Raw genomic sequence first — 22,350 nt, 5'->3', positions numbered from 1 at the left:
ATCAGCATCTTCAACAGAAATTTCTTCATCCATAGGAGGCACATAAACCTTTATAGGTTAACCAACTTTTTCTTTGCCCTTGGACCTTGGATCTATCTGCAATTGTGATTTGGCTTTGGTTGCCACAAGATTTGTCCTTTCTTTTATCACAATGCCTTTAGCCGTAGGAAGTTTCTTTTTAACAACAGAAGCTTCAGATTTGGAGTTGACTTTTTCTGACTTAAGTCTAGCTTCTTCTTCCATTAAACTCTTAAAGTCCATTCCTGGATTTTCTTTCAGAAATAACTGTCTTGAAATTTCTTCATCAAGATCCAAAAGTTCATCAGAACTTATCCTTTTACCAGTATCAGAAGTTATTCTTCTCCCAGTATCAGAACTTGTTCTATGACTTGTAGTTCCAGCTCTTCTTGATGAGAGACCTCCACCTTGACCACGACCTCCACCCATTCCAGAGTTTCCCGGGTCATTACCATCATCCTTTTTCTTCGGTGTCTTATCAGGTTTGCATTTGGACTTAATTACTTTCTCCCCCTTTTTGGCATCAGCAGGTAAAAGAAGAGAGAGAGGCAATTCCACTGAGGATTGGATTTCATTGAGTTGAGATTGCTGAGAAGCTTGATTTTTCAAAATTTCATCAATCTGAGAGTGTTGCTTCTCTTGGGTTTTCTCAATATAGGCAACTCTGTCAAAGGTAGGTTTGAAAAAGTTGTTCTTTTCAAGTTTCATTGTTGTTTCTTGCTTGAGTAAAGCTTCTTGAATTTTATGCACCTCAGCATGAGTTGTTGAGTGTTGACCTTGAAGATGTCTAGTACTCAAAGCAATAACTCTCAGCTGTGTTTTGAAATCATCATTAACTAACATCTCATCAGCTTTTGCCAAGTGATCAGCAAGAATCTTTTCAGAAGGAATAAAACTGACTGAGTTCCATTCCTTAGTCCACTCCTGTCCTCTAGGAGTTTCACTCCAAGGTACTGGTGCATCTCCTCTAACAAACTTTTTAACTAGTTCAGCTTTTGAAGGAGCTTGTAGAGGTGCATGTCCAGAAGGACCAGCTGCATTAGCATCTTTATTTGTAGTAGCATCACCAGTATCATCAGCATTTGTAGCATCAGAACTTACAGAGTCAACATCCTTTGATAAAATAACAGTATGAGAGGCTATTGAGGCTTCAACATCATCCTCTAAGTGCTGATCTGTTTCCAAGTTCTGATCAACAATCATATTCTGATGTTCACTTATAGTCTGATCTTTAATGTCTAGATGCAGAGAAGGTGTTGTAGATAATTCTGGAGTAACATCAGCATCAGAAATTGATGTTGTTGATGGATTGATTGGAGCTGGTGGAGCTTCTAAGTAGAGAACCTCAGGCACAATTAGGTTGTGAATATCAATTTCAGCACTTGTGCCTGGGTCTGCAGTAGATACTGGTTCATTTATAGGAGACATAGGTGGTGTAGATACTTTATCTTGAGCAGTTTCCTGAGTTGGTGACAATGGAGGTGTAGATGCAGTAGCTTCAGCAAATTCTGTCTCTTGTGAGATCAGAGATTCCTGATCTCCTTCCTTAGCTGCTGCTTCCTTATCCTCTAAAACTGACTTAGCCCTGTCCCTTTGTGCTCTCTGTTTCTTGTATCTCTTTGAAGGTGGAGATTCCTTGGGAGTTTCATCAGAATACATCCTTCTAAGCCTTTTGAGAAGCTTAAAAACCCCAATCCCAATATCCTTCTGAGAAGAGACCTTCTCAGCTTCTTTGACAACAGGTTCTGACACAGGATTATGTTCCTCACTGTCTGACTCATCTCTCAGAACAATCATATTTCTCTTCTGTTATGTCTGAGGTACAATCTTTGTCCTCTTGGGCTTTGAAGATGAAGGCCTCACAGTATGTGCTGATGATGAAGGTTGAGATATCTGTGAAGGTTTGAAATATGTTCTGATAGAGGGTTGAGTAGGTTGAGGTGTATATGTGTTATGTTCTGATGGTTGTTGTGGTGTCTGGGATGTGCTGGTGGGTTGAACATCAGGGTAAACAGATCTGTAGGTTTGAGGATCAGCATTTACCAGGATCTGTTTTACAGACTGAGGTATCTGTAAGGGTCTAACCACCTTTTTCTTAAGGTCAGCATTTATCAAGTCATTAAAAGCCCGTGTTGCAAGCTTAAAGGGTGGAATTAAGTCAGTGGTAGGTTGGGGTTCATCAGCATAACAGAAGTTATATATAAGCTGATGGAATCTAGCAAAGTACACTACATTCCTATCCTCTATCATCCTATCCCCTATAAAACCAAGCACAGCACTTGCAAAATGAAAATGAGTTTAGTGAATAATAGCATACCCGATGTGTTGACTCATAATTGGAATGGCATCAAAGTTGGAACACTTATTGGCGAATGCCTTAGTGATGCAGTCGAAGAAAAAGCTCAATTCCTTCCTGATATGTGCCCTTTTCAACTGTCCAAGCTTGGCCAAACTCTTCTCATAACCCAAATTGGCCATGAGCTGCTATAGAACATGTTCCTCTACTGTTGGAAAAATGCAGCCTTCTGGTAAGTGGAGAGCTTTACAAACTGCTCCAGGAGTTACCACATGCTCAACATCATTCACCTCAAAAATAATGCTTGGAGTACAAGTAGCACCACCATTATCAAAATGCCCAGTCCACCAGAACGTCAGAACTTGTTGGCTTGAAATGACTTGAGGTTGTGTTAACGCATACCCAATCTCACTATGTGCTAGAAGATCTTGCACAAAGTGCAAATCAGATGGAGCTTCAGCCTTGTTCAAGATTGCAGCATAGTTGTTGGGTACAAACTTGGCTCCATCTATAATCAAATCCTTAGGTGCCATGAGAAAAAATTGAGAAATTAGGTTGCCTGTAAGGTGTTTGATAAAATGTCTGTATGAAAAAGCGTCAGTAGATGAGAGAGAATAAAAGTAAAGAGAGAGAGATAAAATGTGAAAGTAAATAAAAGATTTTACAATCTTTTCTCTCTTTTACTTATACACGGTAGAAAAAGTAATCGTTGGTACACCTGTCAGACATGCAGCAGTAAAGGATAATTAATGGGCACGGGAATTCAGTAATCATTACTTATCACATACAGTTTTTCAAGGAAAAACCGTTTCACTTACCAAGTAATCCCATTAATCAAGGTAGTTCAGTTTTATTTTAAAATTTAAAATTGTTCCCACTTAATAAATTATTTTCACTGCGAGACCAATATTCAGTAAAAATATGACCAATGAGAGAATGACCATAAAGAAACCAAGTAAACAAATACTGCCACATCAGAATCAGAATTTGATTTGTATCAGAGCTAAAAAGGTCATCAGAATATGGGTAAATCAGGATTTAAAAATGCATCAGAATATCAAACGACTCAGAGACAAAATCTTGCATAAATATAAAATTTCATTAATATATTGAATAAATACATTTCATGAAATTTAAATTACATCACAAAATTACAAGATTGTCCTAAGCTACAAATCCTAACATTAACAGCTTTTGTCCTAAGCTAAGAAGCCAGACAAAGCTGGCGGTGAAGAGAAACAGGTAGGAGAAATTATTTCTTCTTCCTACTCTCAAAAAAAAGAACAGCGAGTTGAATGATTTTCTCCTGCTGTCGGAGAGCTTCCAGTCGTTCCTCTTCCAGTCGCTCAAGATGGCGATGGTAGTCCATGTAGAAGAACAAGAGATCTGTGAGGACCTCTTGGGGAACTGAGTCCTAAATCTCATCAGGAATGGCAGTGACATGCCATTCCTGCTGCCATTCTGTACACCTCATGGTGAGAGTGAAAGTATCATAGTTCAGAGCTAAGTCATAATGAACCATGGTTGTGATGAGAGAAAAAGAAATGAGTTTGAGAGTTTGAGAGAAAATGAGAGATGTGTTGGCTGAGGTGTTGGTTTATATAACCAATAGAATGCCAAGAGACCCAAGGAAAATTGAATAGTGATAGGTAAAATTAATTCTACCTCGGCTCCCTAGACTGATGAGAAGAAAAATAGCCATTGGAAGTGTAAAATAGGGTTTAATGCGCACAAGAAACAAGTAAAAATTACTGTGCATAGTCATGTAGCACTAACCCAAATTATATTCACTGTTAATATCTCACCCAAACATATTCTAATTTTAAATAAGACTGTTTCAGATTTTAACCACAAATAAGTCAAGTAAAGAATCAGAGTTTAATATCAGAACTTAGACATATATCAAAACTTAACAGTCATCAGAACATGATTTCTTAACTCGAAAAGTGAATGCCTATTTCTGCAATTCTTCACACAAATTCTGATTTCATTTCTTCAGAACTTAATCATCAGAACTTCCATCATAACTTGTCCTCAGAATTTGTGTAACTGACACTTAAACGTTCATCTAAAATACCATTTATCACCATAGTAATTTTCATCATTCATATGGAGTGTATGTGTGTGCAGTAAGCTAAATATCAGATAAAGATTAAAGTCTGATTCACTTCAGTACATCTTAGAAATAAGGCATAACTAAGAACTTTGCTCAAAATCTGTCATGATTCTGAAGTCTATTTTAGAATGAGTTCATGCATGAGTCCACCTCAACTGTTTTGTGCTCATTTTATGCATCTTTTGAAATTCCATTTTACAGTGGCTTCTCAGTGTAAGTGAGTCACGACTGCTTATCAGAATTTATGCTATTATCAGAGTATTTCTCCAGTAATTATAGAGTGTGAAAAGTCACCAAGAAAAATATTTATTTTTGCTTTTCTGATGCATATTATTTAATACCAGTAATGCACTTGGGACTTCCCTTCCACTATGTTTACTCTAGATCTCATTGGAGTACCTGATTTTTATTTCTTTTTCTTTTCCTTTTCTTTTGATAAGTGAGGCTTATTAGCACTTAGTACATTCACCAGATTTACTAACATCGGAACTTAACAGATGAGAAGCATTATTCTAGTTTTTGACTTAGTAATAAGATAGACAAAGTAAACTTGACTAAGCTCAATATCAGAATTTGCTTGTGACAATAGATTTCCACATAAACAATTACTTCAAATATGGAATTTGTTAGTATATTAAAGACTACTAGGTCAGCATCTAGCATAGTTATCCTCATTGGATTGAATAATCACAGAAACATTCATATCACTATCAGAGTTTAGAAATTCACATCAGACAACAATCAGTACTTAAGCAATTTTCAATTAAGCACAAAATACACAAAGATAGTAATATCTGTAAATACTGATCATAAAGTCTGATGCATCAGAATAAAAGCTAAGCAGATTTAGAGAAAGAACCTGAAACCATTCCAAGTTCATTTACCAATCTTGTAAAAGTAGCTTCACACAGTGGTTTTGTGAAGATATCTACTAGTTGTTGATCTGTTGGAACAAAGTGCAATTCCACTGTACCTTCATCCACATGTTCCCTTATGAAGTGGTACCTTATGCTGATGTGCTTTGTCATTGAGTGTTGAACTAGATTATCTGTCATAGCAATAGCACTTTGATTAGCACAGTAAATAGGGATTTTAAAATATGTTAACCCATAATCCAGTAACTGATTCTTCATCCAAAAAATCTGTGCACAACAGCTTCCAGCAGCAATGTACTATGCTTCTGCAGTTGATGTGGAAATTGACTTTTGTTTCTTACTAAACCAAGAAACCAATCTGCCTCCAAGAAATTGGCAGCTTCCACTTGTGCTTTTCCTGTCAATTTTGTAACCTGCAAAATCTGCATTTGAGTATCTATTAGTTTAAAGTCTGATTATCTAGGATACCATAATCCCGAATCAGCTGTTCCCTTAAGATACTTGAAAAAAAAAATTCACAGCTGTTAAGTGAGGTTCTCTTGGATCTGCTTGAAATCTTGCACAAAGACAGGTAGCATACATGATATCAGGTCTACTAGCAGTTAGATAGAGTAGAGAGCCAATCATACCTCTGTAATCAGTAATATCTACTGATTTACCAGTATCCTTATCCAATTTTGTTGCAGTGGCCATGGGAGTGGATGCACTTGAACAATCTTGCATTCCAAATTTCTTCAGCAAATTTCTGGTGTACTTGGTTTGACAAATAAAAGTGCCTTCTTCATTCTTCTTGACTTGAAGGCCCGGAAAATAGCTAAGTTCCCCCATCATACTCATTTAATATCTTGACTGCATCAGTTTGGCAAACTTCTTGCAAAGTCTGTCATTTGTAGAACCAAAGATGATATCATCAACATATATCTGAACCAAAAGTAAGTCCTTTCCATGGTTGAGGTAGAACAGTCTTTTGTCTATAGTTCCTCTGTTAAATCCACTTTCCAGAAGAAACTGAGCTAAAGTCTCATACCATGCTCTTGGAGCTTAGTTAAGGACATAAAGTGTTTTATCAAGCCTGTAGACATGATTTGGATATTTGGGATCTACAAAGCCTGGAGGTTGTTCAACATATACTTCCTCTTCCAATTCTCCTTTGAGAAAAGCACTTTACACATCTATTTGAAAGAAAGTAAACTTTTTGTGAGCAGCATAAGCCAAAAATATCCTTATGGCTTCCAATCTAGTACCTGGTGCAAATGTTTCATCATAATCAATTCCCTCCTATTGAGAATATCCTTATGCAACCAACCTTGCTTTATTCCTTGTAATTATACCATCACTATCAGTTTTGTTTCTGAACACCCACTTTGTACCAACAACAGATCTGTTCTTTGGTCTTGGCACTAGGGTCCAGACTTTGTTTCTTTCAAATTCATTTAACTCTTCCTGCATTGCTTACACCCAACCAGCATCTTGAAAAGCTTCTTCCACTTTCTTTGGTTCAGTCTGAGAAAGAAAAGAATTATAGAGACATTCACTTGAAGTAACTGTTCTAGTTCTGACACCTGTATCAGGATTTCCAATAATTAAGTCAGGTGTATGTGATTTAGTCCACTTCCTTGCAGATGGAAGGTTTTCTCTAGAACTGGATGCTCTCCCATGATCCATGCTATCTTCATCAACATTTTCTAATGCTCCCCCTGAAACTATGCTCTTTGAGTCAGATCTTTCAGAATTTAAGTTTTCAGAACTATCAGAACTTGGCTTATCAGAACTTGATGAATCAAAACTTGAAGAGCCAGTTGTATGTTCTGATGCTTCTTGAACTGTGGTTATATCTTCAGTATGCTCCCCCTGCACAGGTGCATCTTCCTTTGGCGTAGTCACCACAGTTTCAATAACATCAGAGTTTAATCCATCAGAGTTTGCAGTATCAGGATATAGACTGTCAGGATTTTCAGTATCAGAATTTAAGTCTTCATTTTCAAATCTCAGCTGATCATGATCATTGAAATCTTCAAGTCCAGTTATCTTCTTATCATCAAAGGAGACATTGATAGATTCCATGATAACTCGTGTTCTTAAATTGTAGACTCTGAAGGCTTTTGTGGAAAGTGGATATCCAACAAAAATTCCTTCATCAGCTTTTAAATCAAATTTGGATAGCTGTTCAGGGTGAGTCTTAAGAACGAAACACTTGCATCCAAATACATGAAAATACTTCAGATTTGGCTTCTTCACCATCTCATACGGTATCTTTCCATGCTTGTTGATGAGTGTTGCATTCTGAGTAAAACAAGCAGTCTGCACAGCATCAGCCCCAAAATAGGTTGGTAGCTTTGCTTCATCAAGCATTGTCCGTGCAGCTTCAATAAGAGTTCTATTCTTTCTTTCAACAACTCCATTTTGTTGTGGAGTTCCAGGAGCAGAAAATTCCTGCTTGATTCCATGGTCTTTGCAGAACTCTTCCATAATCAAATTCTTGAACTCAGTGCCATTATCACTTCTTATTATCTTCACAGAATCTTTGACCATTTTATCCAGTTGCTTGACATGATCAATCAAGATAGATGCAGTTTCACTTTTTGTGTGCAAGAAATACACCCATGTGTATCTGGTGAACTCATCCACTATGACCATAGCATATTTCTTCTTTGTAATAGACATGACATTCACTGGACCAAATAGATCAACATGTAGTAGGTGATAAGGCTCAAGAATTGATGATTCAGTCTTGCTCTTGAATGAAGATTTTCTTTGTTTAGCCTTCTGACATGAATCACAAAGGCCATCAGGAGAAAATACTGATTTTGGCAGTCCTCTCACGAGATCTTTCTTGACTAGTTCATTTATATTGTTGAAATTTAAATGAGAGAGTTTCTTGTACCAATCCTAGCTTTCTTCAATTCATGTTATACTCACCAGACAGATTGCAGAACCATTAGTACTTGTTGAAATCTTGGCTTCATAAATGTTACCATGCATGTATCCTTTCAGAACAACTTTGCCTGTAGATTTGCTTACAACTTCACAGTGTTCTTCAAAGAAATCCACATGATAACCTCTGTCATGGATTTGACTAACACTTAGCAGATTGTGTTTAAGTCCTGAGACCAGAGCTACTTCTTTAATGATGACATTCCCAAGATTGATATTGCCATATCCCAATGTTTTTCCAATATTGCCATCTCCATAAGAAACACTTGGGCCAGCCTTCTCCACAAAGTCTGATAGCAGGGCTTTATTTCCAGTCATATGTTCTGAGCATCCACTGTCCAGAACTAGGATGTTTTTCCAGTTGCCCTACAATCATAAAGACCACTAATGATTAGTTTTAAGGACCCAGACTTGCTTGGATCCTTTGGCCTTATTAAGTTTGTTAACATTTGCAGCGGATTTAGCATCAGAGTTTATGTTAACATTTTTCTTATCAGCATTTACACTATCAGACTTTGTATCAGAACTTACACTAGAAGGAACAATGCTAACTTTCTTTAAAGAAGGTTTTATTTGATAATAATCATAGTACAAACTATGATATTCTTTACAAGTATAAATGGAATGCCATAAACTACCACAATGAAAACAAGGATTTTGTGGCCTATATCTAACAGACTGACTCTTAACTCCTGACTTTGAAGGTAAGGAGTTTGTTTTCTTATTCTTCCTGCAAAAAGAAGCTAGATGGTTAGAACTTCCACAGTTATGATATGTTTTTCTAGGAGCATTAGGAACAGGCTTATAATCATTGCTTTTATTCATACCTTCCTTTTCATTCCTATTTTTCCTAGGTGACTTTACCTTGTTTATATTCTTTACATCTTTCAGCTTATGCTTAAGCTGCTTCTTTGTCATTAAGCCTACGTTTACTTCAGTTGTCTTTTCCTGTTTTAGTTTGTCAGAAGTTAATTCCTCTTTAACTTCTGATTTCTCAGTATCAGACTTTACAACTACAAACTTAACAGGTTTTAACTTTGGCTTTTGTTTAACAACTATAGGCTTAATTTCTATAGTTCCTTTATCATTCTTATCATCTCCATAACCTAAGCCCTCTTTCCAGTTTCCACTACTTAACAAATTCTGAGTTGTTCTGCCAGAGTTAGTCCAAGTCCTGATAATCTCTCTTTCCTTTTCTAACTCAGTTTTTAGAGATTCATTCATTTTAAGTACTTCATCCCTAACATAGAAAGCATCATCTCTATCTTTCTGAGTTTGATGAAACATGACTAACTCTTTTTCTAAATAATCATTCCTCTTTTTACAAGTAAGATTTTCAGAAGTTAATCTTTCATATGTTAAAGTTTGATCTCTATAACTAATGAACATGGTTTTAAGATATCTTCTCAACTCATTAATATCATCAGTATGAAAGGCATAAGTAGTTTGAGGTACCTTTAATTCAGCAGCTTCAGGACTACTATCAGCATTTGCCATATCAGCATTTGCCATCAAGGCATAGTTCTCCTCACTTTCAGAATCTGAAGTGTTTGTCCAACTTTTCTTCTTTGTGACAAGAGCCTTGCCTTTGTCACTCTTCACTTTCTTGCAATCAGGAGATATGTGGCCTTTCTCACCATAGTTGTAGCATTTGATATTTGTGTAATCTCCTTTGTCAGACTTCCCTCTTTTGCCTTCAGATTTTCTGAAATTCTTGTTATCAGAACTTGCACCTTTCCTGGAAAACCTCTTTCCCTTCCTGAACATCCTGTATGCAATCCTTGTGATTCCTTTCACCATAAGAGCACACAGCTTCATCATCTCTTCATCAGCATCCATCTCAGGCAAGCTTTCAGTTTCTGAGTCATCATCACTATCAGAACTTGATGACTCAGTATCAGACTTTGTGATGAGCGCTTTTCCTTTGCCTTTCCTTGAGGTAGCTGCCTTGAGGGATTCTTCTTCAGCCTTAAGAGCAACTGTCCTTGACTTTCCTCCTTTCCTCTTGCTCCTTTGTTCCATCTCAAGTTCATGAGTCTTGAGCATCCCATAAATTTCATCAAGAGTTGTTTCATCAAGATTATAGTTGTCTCTTATAATTGTTGCCTTCAAATCCCAACTTTCAGGAAGAGCTAATAGGAATTTAAGGTTTGAATCTTCAATATCATACTCCTTATCAACTAGTGACAAATCATTCAAGAGTTTGACAAATCTGTCATATAAATCAGTCAATGACTCATTAGGCTTTGAGTCAAAGTGTTCATACTCTTGAGTGAGTATTGTCTTCCTGTTCTTCTTAATCGAATTAGTTCCCTGGCACCTTGTCTCCAAGACATCCCATATCTCCTTTGCAGTCTTGCAGTTAATTACCCTGTTTGACATTACATTATCAATGGCACTAGGCAGCAAGTGTCGTACCTTAGCATCCTTAGCAATTGATGCGATATCTTCAGCAGTGTAATCACTCTTCTCCTTTGGTACAGACTTTGCTGCTTCACCTGCAACTACAACATCGAGTTTTGTTGGCATGTGAGGTCCTTCATGGATTCTGTTAAGATATTCTGGATCAATAACTTCCAGAAACATAGTCATCCTCATCTTCCATATGGGATATTCAGATGGCTTCAGTATGGGAACTCTAATAGCCTCATATCGACTATGGATTTGAGTCTTTGGTGGTTCTTCAGTTTTGGTGGGCTTGGTTAGAGTTTCTGCTTCAGACATGATTATTTTTGGATCTTAAACTGTTTGTGTGTTAACAGATAGGCTCTGATACCACTTGTTAGGTCACACACACTGTAGAAGGGACTTAAATACAGTGTATAGCACAATCAAATCGAATTCAAATAACACAAGTAACAGAACACAGACTTTATTCAATGCAATAAACTCTGTTACAATATAGAACTGTCCTCTCTCAGTGATGAACAAATATCACGAGAGCTGCTAGGGTTACTATGAATAATATTCTCGATAATGATAACACTTATTGTGTAAACCCTATGTGTGTGTTTATATATTACACAGTTACAAGTTAATCGCTAATTGATATGGAATATAATTATGCTTCCTAAAATATATCAATCAGTTATCTTTTCTTCCAAGTATTCCATTCTTCACATAATTCCTTTTTCATGCATATCTCTTCTTACGTTTGTCTTGATCTTCTTTTCTTTCAATCAGCCGCTTTCCTTATCTGAAAGTTTCCTCTAAGTCTTGATATTATCTCCTGATAAATATCTCCTGAATCTTAAGTACTGATAACTTAAGTTCTGACTTCAGTATAAGTGTTGATTTCAGTTAACTACTGATTTGTCCTATTTAAGTAAGATCTGAAAACTAAACATAAATTATATTAGACATGACATTATCAAATATATCTAACAGAGTATTTCTCCAGTAATCAGAGAATGTGAAAAGTCACCAAGAAAAATTTATTTGCTTTTCTAATGCATATAACTTAATACCAGCAATGCACTTGGGTCTTCCCTTTCATATATTTACTCTAGATCTCAAAGGAGTATGTGATTTTAATTTTCTTTTCTTTACTTTAGATAAGTGAGGCTTATCAAGCATGTGGTTCATCCTTAAGATTTACTGACATCAGAATTTGACAGATAAGAAGCAAGAATCTTGCATTCCAAATTTCTTGAGTAAATTTCTGGTGTACTTGGATTGATTTATGAAAGTACCAGCTTCATTTTTCTTGACTTGAAGTCCCAGAAAATAACTAAGTTCTCCCATCATTCTCATTTGATATCTTGACTGCATTAGCTTTGCAAACCTTTCACAGAGTTTGGCATTTGTAGAACCAAATATGATATCATCAACATATATCTGTACCAAAAGTATGTCTTTTCCATGGTTGAGATAGAACAATGTTTTATCAATTGTGTCTCTGTTAAATCCACTTTCCAGAAGGAATTGAGCTAAAGTCTCATACCATGCTCTTGGAGCTTGCTTAAGGTCATAAAGTGCTTTATCAAGTATGTAGACATGATTAGGAAATTTTGGATCTACGAATCCTGGAGGTTGTTCAACATATACCTCTTCTTCCAATTCTCCATTGAGAAAAGCACTTTTCACATCCATTTGAAAGACTTTAAACTTCTTGTGAGCAGCATAAGCCAAAAAGATTCTTATGGCTTCCAATCTAGCAACTGGTGCAAATGTTTCATCATAATCAATACCCTCATGTTGAGAGTAGCCTTTAGCAACCAGCCTTGCTTTGTTTCTTGTAATTATGACATCACTGTCAGTTTTGTTTCTGAACACCCATTTTGCGCCAACAATTGATCTGTTCTTTGGTCTTGGCACTAGGGTCCAGACTTTATTTCTTTCAAATTCATTTAACTCTTCCTGCATTGCTTGCACCCAATCAGCATCTTGAAGAGCTTCATCCACTTTCTTTGGTTCAGTCTGAGACAGAAAGGAATGATAGAGACATTCATTTGATGTTGCAGTTTTAGTTCTGACACCTGCTTCAGAATCTCCAATTATTAAGTCAGGTGTATGTGATTTGGTCCAATTCCTTGCAGATGGAAGTTGATTTCTAGAACTGGATCCTCCCCCATGATCCATGTTGTCTCCATCAGCATTTTCTGATGCTCTCCCTGTAGATATGCTCTCTGAGACTTCAGAATTAGAGTTGGATCCTTCAGGATTTGAAGAATCAGAGTTTCCAGAATTATCAGAATTTAGCTCATCAGAACTTGATGAATCAGAACTTGAAGAGCTAGTGACAGGTTCTGATGCTTCTTGAGAGTCTTGAGTTGTGGTAGGATCTTCAGCTTGCTCCCCCTGAACAGGTGCATTTTCCCTTGGAGTAGATACCACAGTTTCAATGACATCAGAATTTAAATCTTCATTTTCAAATCTCAGCTGATCATGATCATTGAAATCTTCAAGTCCAGTAATCTTTTTATCATCAAAAGATATATTGATAGATTCCATGATAACCCTTGTTCTTAAATTTTAGGCTCTAAAGGCTTTTGTGGAAAGTGGATATCCAACAAAAATTCCTTCATCAACTTTTAGATCAAATTTTGACAGCTGTTCAGGATGAGTCTTAAGAACAAAATACTTGTATCCAAATAAATGAAAGTATTTCAGATTTGGCTTCTTTTTCTTCACCATCTCATATGGTGTTTTTCCATGCTTGTTTATGAGTGTAGCATTCAGTGTAAAACAAGCAGTCTACACAGCTTCAGCCCAAAAGTAGGTTGGTAGCTTTGCTTCATCAAGCATAGTTCGTGCAGCTTCAATGAGAGTCATGTTCTTTCTTTCTACAACTCCATTTTGTTGTGGAGTTCCAGGTACAGAAAATTCCTATTTAATTCCATGCTCTTTGCAGAACTCTTCCATGATTGAATTCTTGAACTCAGTGCCATTATCACTTCTTATTATTTTAACAGAATCTTTGACCAATTTATCCAGCTGTCTGATATGATCAGTTAGAGTAGATGCAGTTTCATTCTTCTTGTGCAAGAAATACACCCAAGTGTATCTTGTTAACTCATCCACTATAACCATAGCATATTTCTTATTTGCAATTGACATGACATTGACTGGACCAAATAGATCAACATACAGTAAGTGATAAAGCTCAAGAATTGAGGATTCAGTTTTGCTCTTGAATGAAGATTTTCTTTGTTTTGCCTTTTGACATGAATCACAAAGGCCAAGCATTATGCCCCCACGAGGAATAAGATTTTGGGCAAACCCTGAATGTGATAATCAGGGAGGTCGCAATCAAGATGTAAGGAACCCAGAACATAATGAAGTGGAGAATGAGGATTTTAACGTATAAGATAACCCCAATTATGGGAAAAGTATGAAACATTTCATACTGAGAAAACAGAAATCGAGCAAGTTAGAGAGAACCGGGATGGTACTCCTATGGGGAAATTTATGGACCTGCCTAAATAAAACTTATACTTTTACCCCCCAACCACCACCCTGAGGAAATAATATGGTGGGAAATACTTTCAGGACCTTTAAGTCGCTAAGCTCTCAGAGTTCCAAGGAACAAGTTGACCCAGTCAAGGCAAGAGCCTGGCTAAAAGAAATAGAGGAATCATTTGAGATTCTAAATGATTGACGAAGCACAAAAGATTATTTTTGCCACTTACCTTCCTAAGAGAAAGTCCACCCACTGGTGGAAGGCTAAGGAAGATAGAGAGATAGTGTAGAAGTTTTAAAACCAGGACAGAGGCGGACAAGTATGATGAACCATGAATCTAGGTTGTGAAAGTCGTCAAGGTTCGTCTGAAGAACATGAATCCAGAATGACGGGATGTTTGAAATCAATGCTTATGTTATCTTGGTTCATAAAATGGTTGTAATAGAAACGAAAATAAAAGACTGAAAGGGGAAGGAGTATAAAGGGATATAAAGGAAATAGAGTTAAAAAGTGATAAGGGAGTTAGGTATGGGGAACCCTAAGAAACCCTTGCAATAAATATAGAGAAGTGTGTCATCATCAGCGCGATGGTGACTGATCATGAGGTAAATTCAAGGTTGAAGGCGTAAGCGATAGGTATAATTAATCGCCTTTAAGTTGAGAGTATTCGATGAAACTTTGAGATAGACCGATGTATTAATAAGGAAACATAGATGGGATGAGGAGACATGATAACAAGATATTAGGAAAATAGGATGAAGGAAGTGACCTTCAAGAATGGGAAGTGTATGTAAGACCTGTGACTTGATGCCCAAAAAGGGAGACACCAAGTATAGAAGATATCTTAACATTGAGATGACTGTTGAGATAAACAACAAAAGTAAATGAGGATCTAGTAAAAAGAAGTTCACGTTGAACAAGACCAATATCTTCCAGAACATCCATGTTGTCATTACCAAATCAGGCAAGAAAAGTGGATAACCGTTGTTATCTTTTGGAGGCCATATGGATTGACCTCATTTTGGATAAGGATATTATTATGAAATTAGGCATAGACTATCGAGGTGAGAATGATTGAATAAAATACCCTTATTAGGGATATATGACTTGATTTACCTATGAAAGGATACAAGTACCTTTTTAAAGGTAGAATTAAGGATGGAACCGCGATAACTTGAGATGAACCATGGGGGAATGCATACAGGTTGGCATTTCACCCTTAATAGGGATAATATGAGTTTTGACAGTATAAAGTGCAAAGGATTAAGGTAACACCAACTTTTAAGGATCAGTGGAGAAATTGTTTAGAAGCATATTGATAATAGTTCTAGTATCATTAAATGGTGTTTTGATATGCCCTGTACCTAGGGAGTACATGGGGAATGATTTAAGAATAACCTTGGAGAAGTTACAAAAAGAGTGGTGATATTTAAGTTTTTACAACTAGAAAATTTGGTAAAGGAAATATGACGTAATAATAATAATGCCAAGTGGGGCACGTGTTAAACCATGAGAAAGTATGGATCGAACCAGTAAAGGTCGAAATTGTTTAAGGAAATTAGGACCTAAGATAAAAGATGTCCTAAGTATGACTGAGAGTCAGTCGTGACAATGTTAACCTCTAAAGACCGAGGCAATAACTTTTGGAAAAATGGTGATTTTTTTTCTCACCAAAGCGTAAGGAAGAGCATTTTTGCACAAGCAGTGATTGGCAATGAGGTAGAAAATTTAGTTGGAGATCGTTTAAAAGACATTGATTATAAGGAACTATTACTATCAGGAAAGGCCAATGAGGTGGCCGACACTTTAAATGTAAGAGAGCAATTATAGGCGCTCATGCCAGAGGAATACAGTGATGATGGATAAAGCCGTGAAGGTTGTATTATGGTGTGAAAGATTGACATTCCTTCTGATGATTGTGCAATACTCAATCGTATTAGTAGTTTGGTAAAGATTTAATTCATGTAATCACCGTGAGCGGGCTATCTATTTTAGAAGGTCCTATCTTGAGAATAAGCCAGACCATGTTTCAAAAAGGACTAAACAAACTATTAGGTCCTGAATTATCATAGAAGGGGGGGTTGATTACGGTAATCACTAAATTAAAAATTCTTTCGAATCTTTAGCGGATAAAATATTTAATGCTCGGTTAGTGGTTTCGTGTTCTTGAGAGGAATAGTGTTTGGAATGATAAAAATGAGGAACACAAGATATTCGGGGAAATATATATTCGTATATAAATCCTCGAGGGTGTTGCTACACTCCGGTGAATAAATTAACCGGCTACAATCTAAGAACAAGAAAGTTCCTAGCTTCTACAAAGATTTACAAATCAAATCCTATTTGTTTGTAGTAGGATTTAATTATCGGGTAACGATTATAAAGCCCCTAAGAATATACAAGAGTTAAATCGGGCATTATAACGTTACTCTGGTGAGAAGTTAAACCGATATTCAAGGTGCCGGAGCTTCTCTGTAAATCTCCGCTTCTAGTTTTATCAGCTCTCTTTTTGTTGGAGAAGAAGATAAACAGAGCTATCGGATCTACTGCAAAATGTAGACTTTATCAATAAAATGTGTGGCTGAGGATTCTCTGGCGACCAGCTTTTTGTGGCGACAAAACCTTTTGTGGCGACAGGAGTAACAAAGTTGCCTTGGTGAATTATTTCACTAACTCCTGTGTGGCGACAAGGTGTGTGTGGTGACAAGGGGGAGGGAAGGAGTCATGTGGCGACAGGTAATCACATGTACATGTACTTAGGATTTATAAACAAAAACTCATGTACAGGTTTTGATTCCTTTGTTTATTTTATTTTGTTTTTGTTTTTTCTTTTCCTTTTTATTTTTTTGTTTTCTTTTTCATTTGTTTTCTTTTTATTTTCTATTTTCATTTTTTCTTTTTCTTTTCTTACTTTTTCTTTTTAAGTTTAAATTGTAATTAAATTAATTTATAAAATAAACTAAAATATAACTTATATAAATAAACTAATTTAAATTTATAAAATAAATTTATTTAAAGTTTATAAGATAAATCATTTTAAGTTTATTAAATAAATTATATTAAAGTCCATTAAATAATTTATTTAATTTAACAATTAAACTTTGAGCTTCGGCAATCCCCTGAGCTATTTAGCTGTATACCCCGCGCACCTCTTCTCGTACTTTAACAGATAAATGTTCAATCCAAGTACGTTCTTCAACTTAACAATCCTTCTATAAATAATACTCAGATTCCTTTCACGAGTTATTGACGCCTGGTGCAACTGGTCTGGTTCACAGACGACTAACCCCGATTCAGGTCTTCATATTATAGCTTTGATTACATTGTTAAGCTTGCCTCAACTTTATTGCTTCGAACACTGACTGTCAATAAACAATTGTACTTTCACTGGAATCCTTTTTGGTACTTTAGACAATGTCTTCATTAACCTCTGTCTATACCCTATCTTCAATTCTTCATATTCCTATGCTTCAACACTATCTATATTCAATCAATTCCAATACACTGAAATCTTCCGATAGCACTTGTATACTGAATCTTCAATATTTTTGAAACCCTGAAAGTCTTTAACCTTTGTTCTTCGCTGAGGCATGATCATATTAATGAACTTCTTTCAGTGACCTGTAGACAGACTTCAGGCTTTCTTCTAATCTTCTGATTCTTTGTATTTGCCTTGTCTTCATTCTTCCTGATTTCTTGTGTAGACGTTGTATTATTAACCTGTCATGTTCTAGTGTTGTTATTGTGTTGAGTTATCACGTAACTGTTCATACAGCTACGCAGTCTCACCAATAATCTCCCCCTATTTGATTGTTAAACCTAACAAACAAATTAAATAGAGAGGATAAGTCAACTAACAACTAGAAAAAGTAATGTACCAGGACTTGTAAATAATGCTACTGGTTTTCTGGATCAAATACCACATTTCCAGATTTCTTGAGTAACTGAAATGAAAGATGCTTGTTCCTCTAGCACTGAACTGATTTTCAAGTAGTTTCATCTTCATTTCCTTGGTTCTTCAAATCTCTGTCAGATAATACTTCTCAGTCTTGAAGTAATCTTCAGCAGCTTCTTTTGTACAACCACATTTCCTGTTGAGAAGCACATATCTCTCTTGCTTCTCCCCCTATGAGAATCAACTGCTTAAAGTAGATCACCTTTGTCTACCACCTCTCTCGTACAATAGGATCCGCAGATAAGAACTAATGGTACTCCCCTTTTGGAAAATAGCTTCTCCCCTTATGAAGAATAATGATAAACCAAACCACTTCTTCTGATCACTAGGAAATCACCTTCATGTTTACCACATCTCCCATACAATAGGATCCGTAGTTACAAACAACAATGGTGTGGTGTAGTGTACATGTGCTTTACCTTTTTCCTCCTCCATGCTATTTCTCCCCCTTAGTTGAGGAATCCTCTAAACTATTAGTTAAGCTTTTATCTCCATTTAGAAAAAAAATAACAAGTCATAGTCTGATCAACCATGTCCCTTTAAATGCTGTAAGAATGACTTCACTGTTGATCATCATGTTCACCAATCTTTCCAACTCCTTATACCTCCCAACTGTGAGATCACCAATTGTTACCAATTGTTAGCTCCTAAAGGTCCCGAAGTATTCTAATCCAATCTGTAGATGTTAGGTCCCTAAGAGTTAGGTTCCAATCATAAACAGGTTCGAGACCCGAAGTATCAAGAACCATGTTTAGGGATAGGGAATGGGATATGGTGTTTTTCTTTCTTCCTCACTGTGAGTGTGTGATTCTGTTTCGTGTACCTCACAAGTGTTTAACTCTTCTCTCCACTCATTTTTATACTCATTCTCACAAGTGTATCACTCCTCTCATAGCTCCAAAATCCAGTTGTACCTGAAAGAAAAATCACCTTAGCCATCCTTAGGGAGGTCATAGGTGGTGCAATAGGAGTTCGCAAATCCCCATCCTCGTTAGACTCGTCAGATAAATCTGAGTCATAACCTACAAGTTGCTAGTTTCCCTTTTAGGGTTCCAGATTTGAACTCTGGGAAGGTAAACAATGATCCAAAGAATTTAGCATAAAGATCAAAGTTTCCTTCTAATATATGTGAAGACATTTCCTTGTGACTCATCAGGTAATATATGAATCATTGTCAACAAGTTGTCGATCTGCACCTATGTCAGATCCACTATCCGCAGATGCATCCAGGTTTATTAGTCCTGGGGAGGTAGACACTGACCACTAACATATGGCTATTGGATTAGTATCCTCTCCTAACACCTGTAAAGGCAATTGGTCCATTAGAGAACCTTGAACAATCGAATCTGACCGTAAAATGGTCGAAACTCTTGTTTCCGTCAACTCTTCCTTTGTGTGTGTAACCTACCTTGTGCATCAAAAATTAATAATATTTGAGGTGGTGACACTACATTGGATACCCTGGCCGATAGGCGAATTTCAATAGACGCACCCTGTTGAGAGGATGAATCTAGTAAATGTTATGGCTTTTCAGCCATTACATCTTTTTCAGAAGATGTTTGGGGGCTAGCAGTTGTCTCAGTTTAAATACTACTCATCTTTGTAGGAGACAGAGCTGCTGGGTTGACTTCAGAACCTTCCTTATGTGGTGCACTAAGGCACTTTCTCCCTCATGCTCATTCATACTTCATTTTAGGGGTAAGAGAGTGTTGTTTGGTTCTGTTTCTATGTTTGTCTTTACAGTTTGGGATAGAAGTTGTGGGTTTTCAACCTCATGACTATCAAATGAAAGAATGCCATTGGAGGCTGAACCTGCATCACAGAGCATATTGCAATATAGAGATAAAATGCACTTAAGATCTATAATGAATGAATATTATGTATTTAATCTTTTGAGAGTAATGATGTATAATAGTGATTTCCAAAAGATTTTAATGAAATAAGAAATCACCAATGTAGAAAGAAGTTTGATTTTTCTCTTAAAACTGTTCAAGTGCATGAGTCTATTTTTATGCCTAAAAGGATAAATGATTTGATAAGACATAAACTGATGACCTAGCAATATTAAGAAGAAAAAGAAAGATTTTGTCTTCCAATATGAATGAATTTTTGTAAAAGCATTGATCACTTAGGGTAGAGTCTAAGTAATTCTCATTCATATCAAAAGCTCAATAATTTATCTTTATAAGATTATAATCAACAAAATTGTTTATTAATAAATAACCTTAATAAGACTGACTATGCTGCTGATTTCAAAGTGTAGTGAATCTGTCAGATATAGCAACTAATATAAATTCACTAGAACTTAAAATCTCACAATTATCTACAACAAAATATTAACAATATATCATTGTCTGATACTTGTCAAGTACTTTCGATACCAATAATTATGTTTTATCCTATTTTAAATATTAAAATAAGATATCAATAAATTAAAACCAATTATCTATCAAAAAGACATCAGCATTCAATTTCATATATCGTACAATTGTTAACTCCTAACAACTGTAATATCTCAAATAATATTGGTTCGATAAATAAAGCAACATTAACCAACATTGACTTGTTTGCAATCTCAGAAAAATATTCTAAGTTCCATATACTTTGATCCATTGAGTATTGCATCTATTATCAAAGTGTTTAGAAAATTTGCAAATAAGTATAAAAACTATTCTATGTGAACAACATATGGTTACTTCTAATAAAGCAAAATCTTCATTGACCATAGTTGTACTTCAAGAGATATTTTACACTTTTTATATTAGTATAAGTGACTGAGGATAAACATTGATTACTTAGAGGAGTTCTAAGTAATGTCACAAATACTAATACTTCACAATTAGTTCATAGTTAAACTCTTAACTAAGTATCATTGACTGATATGAGTCAAGAATTAGCACACAACTAATCATGCTACAATCATGATTCTGATTTCAATGAATTCTTGAGATATAAGCATTGTTAAATTCACTAAAACCAAAATCTCATAATTAACTTATAACACATAAGTTACAATCAATATACTAGATATCAATTGTTGACAGATTTAGTTACAATCAATCATGCTGCTTATTTATTTTAAGTTAGTTTGAATTATGGAGCAAATAAAATCATTGAATTGCTTCAATTTCCATAATCCAAACTACCTAAAATAAATAATAAATAAATACTAAATATCTATGAGTTAGATAATAGCACTTAAATATTTTCATAATTATCCTTGAATAATCACCAATAGGATACATGACTTATATACATGGCAATCATTCTCTGGATAATTAGAAATTTTAGAAATACTTTCTAAGCATATAAAAGGTTGAGAGTTTTATACACATAACTTAGAAAATACTTCAACTTTCAATATTAGTGATTTTAGAAATAAGCATTGATTACTTAAAATAAAAATTTTAAAATAATATCACTAATACTAAAAGTATCACAATTATTCGTACAAGATACAAATAACTATGTTATATTTTATTTTAATATAATTTAAATTATGAGACTGATATAGAATGGAATTGTCTACAGTCATAATTTAAATCACTTAAAATAGTATTCAAACTTAATGCTATAATACTTAACTACCATAAATGTATCTGACATTGTAATCATGATAATCAAGATAGTAGCACTAAGTACGAGGTATTGGATTACTGATAAATTCACAGGTCCTTTAAATATTAAAGATTTAATACTTGTGAACTTATATGAAGAATTCCTTACATCTGGGATTTCCAACTAATATGCAATGAATGATATCCCACACTTACAAACCAGTCTTGAAAAATTAACTTTATCAAGTGATTTTATAAATGTTTCTGTCAGTAACTCTTTGACTAAAAGACATGCTTTCGAATTAAATGATACCTGGTGTGAAGGTGCCTTGTCATAGAGTGTTCACAGAGTTGTTGGATTTGAGGTTGTTTCTCATCATAACAAGAAATCAATCTTCTTCCACGAATTTGACAGCTTCCTGAGATGCTTCTCCTGTCACTTAAGTTGACAGCTTCAGAGATGCTTCTCATGCCTTTCTTACAACCTGCATAATTTGTGTCTATATAGCCAAACATGTTAAGCATAATATCTTTAGGGTACTTTACTCCAAGAGTTGGTAGTCCCTTAAGATATCGAATAATCTTGTTAATAACTATCAGATTGGATTCTCTAGGATCCACTTGGAACCTTGCACATTGGCATCTTGAAAACATTACATGTTATCTATTAGCATTTGAGTAAAAGAGTGAGCTTGTC

Source organism: Apium graveolens, chromosome 2, assembly GCF_009905375.1.
Source record: "Apium graveolens cultivar Ventura chromosome 2, ASM990537v1, whole genome shotgun sequence".
Lineage (NCBI taxonomy): Eukaryota > Viridiplantae > Streptophyta > Magnoliopsida > Apiales > Apiaceae > Apium > Apium graveolens.
Note: the sequence above shows the minus strand (reverse complement) of the source record.